The 2,518-nt window shown below is 38.4% G+C and overlaps 1 pseudogene across 1 annotated transcript; it reads left to right on the forward strand.

Annotated features, from left to right (window-relative positions):
* Positions 1 to 1,686: 1,686 nt before the first annotated feature.
* LOC308631736 (grpE protein homolog 1, mitochondrial-like) lies at positions 1,687 to 2,312 on the forward strand (annotated as a pseudogene). The gene has a single exon. The product of its transcript is annotated as a grpE protein homolog 1, mitochondrial-like (transcript).
* Positions 2,313 to 2,518: the final 206 nt, after the last annotated feature.

The following is a 2,518-nucleotide window of genomic DNA, read 5'->3' on the forward strand; positions in this document are numbered from 1 at the left end:
TGCGAGGCCCTGGGCTCAATCCTCAGCATCACATAAAAATAAATAAATAAAATAAAGGTATTGTGTCCAACTACAACTAAAAAATAAATATTAAAAAATTGAAAATATGTCAAAGACTTTTAGTCATTAAAAATGAACACTGGCAAAATGATACAATGGTTTGAGAACTTTATAAACAGTAGTTTTATCATCCATCTCAAAAAGATGCTGAAGTAAGTTGCTAAGTTAGAGACAAATTTGATTAATATAGAGCAATAAAACAATCATTTTTTCAGAGAGAAAAATATGCATCTTTAGTGAAAAAAAAATATATAACTTAATATGTTCCTAGAATTAGGTCCTAATCAAACAATAAATACTAAGTGTGACAGAAATACATCCCTGACAGAACTGAAGTTTTGAATGTGTCTGTCAAACAATGCTCAGTAAGACATTTAAAGTTGTATGTCCATGTACATATGTACAACTATAATGCACCAATTTAAAAAATGAGGAAAAAATACAATAACAGCAGACATGTGGCCTTTATCTTATTTTAAGGCTTTTGATAAATTTTTTTAACAGAAAGGAAGTATTAGATCTTAGAATTTTTTTTAATCAGGATAATACTTTTTTTTCCAAACCAAAACTCTATTATAAACAAAAAAAATCTAGATTATTTCTTCAGAAGCTCTTGAGATAAATAATTTGATTTTGCAATTTATGCATCACATTTTACCAACACTGATAACCTTAGAAAACAGAATTTTGTCCATTTTAATGTGGTGACAAAGACTTTAAATATCATTGTAATTATTGATCAAACTAGAGTGGAGTCAGCATGCAGGCAATGCAGAGAGCAAGCCTTCCTGTTTTCTCTCAGTATTACAGCTACCATTTCAGAGACCACTCTGCTTCCATCTGTCAGATTAAGGCTCTTTCTAGGCCACGAAGATTCTTTGGTTAAGTTATATGGGCTGGTGGTGGGGTGGGGGTGAAAACCTGAAACTGGAAAGGGGACCATATTATAAGAAATACCTCTTTCTTCCTGCCTCCCTCCTTCCCACCCTAATTTTTTCCTCCCTTCCTGCCTTTATCAATTCTTTCCCTTTTTTTGTTCTTTCTTTTCAGGTTAAGGAGGCTTATTTCTCCTTTCTGTGCAGGTGCTGGGTTTCTGCACTAGAAGGTGAGGAGACACTAACAACTCCTAAATAGGTGAGATAGGAGAGTGTCATTGAACAAAATGCACAGATCACAATAAACAAGTGAGCAAACAGATAAAAAACATAATGGTGTGTGCTTCTCCCAGAAGAAGGTCTGTATAATCTGTTTTTTTTTTCCTGTGTTGGATGATAGCACAAAGTTTTTCCAATAGTTTTCTAGAGGAAACAATGCAATTCAATTTAAAGCAATGGGCAGTGGGGAGGGGAAGCAGGTGGAGTAGCATAGATATCTGAATTTTAGCTATTGACACATTATAAATTTGCAATAGCAAAAGTACTGAGGCAAGAATAAACAGAAATCTATATTATGGTATATTATGGAAAAGAATTTAGCATAAGAAAAGTGGTGTTTCTGAAAAAAATATACTAATATTTTAAGATTTGTGATTGTATTTTTGTTTCCTTCTTTTGATTGTTTATCTTTTCTATATTTTTAAGAATAAATCTGGCCAGTATGTGCATGATGGAGGCCACAGCGGCAGTCATGGTGGCTCGGTGTGTGAGGCTGGTGCAGCACAATATCCCGGCTTTGGCATTGTCTCTCAAGCCCTCTCCTTGGTTGTTGTGCACAGCTACAAAACAAAAGAACAATGCCCAAAGCCTGGAAGAGAACGTGGGTCACAATGAGCAGAAGACAGAGCATCCTTGGAAGAGAAGGTCAAGTTTGAATAGCAGCTGACACTATGGAAAAATACAAATGAGCTTTGGCAGATATTGAGAACTTTAGACAGAGGAGCCAAAAACTGGTGGAGAAAGGCAAAATTATGAGGCATCCAGGGCTTCTGCAAAGACTTGCTGGAGGCTGTGGACATTCTGGAGAAGGAAACGCAGAGTGTTCCAAAGAGATTACAGATGAAAACCCTCACCTGAAAAGCCTATATAAGGGGCTGGTACTGACCGAGGTGCAGATCCAGAAGGTGTTCACAAAGCACGGCTTGCTCAAGCTGAACCCCCTTGGAGCCAAGATCGACTCTTATGAACATGAGGCACTGTTCCACACACCAGTAGAGGGCGAGGAACCAGCATGGTGGTGCTGGTTAGCAAGGTGGGGTACAAGCTGCAGGGGTGCGCCCTCAGGCCCGCCCTGGAGGGGTGGTGAAGGAAGCATAACTGCCTACCTCAGGGTCTTTGGTTTTTAAGTCACTTGCTGTAACTCTTGAAAGGCGGTCTATCTTTTCTCCTCTGGGAGTCCAGCCTTGATGGAAAGGTTAAATGGCTGCAAAGAATCAAGCTGGGTACACAGTTGCTTCTAGGAACTCTGGTCCGGGAGTCTGATTTCTTAGTACCACACGTTTAGTAGCTCCATATACTTCCAG

This window comes from Spermophilus citellus, assembly GCF_964194105.1.
Source record: "Spermophilus citellus genome assembly, chromosome: 12".
Lineage (NCBI taxonomy): Eukaryota > Metazoa > Chordata > Mammalia > Rodentia > Sciuridae > Spermophilus > Spermophilus citellus.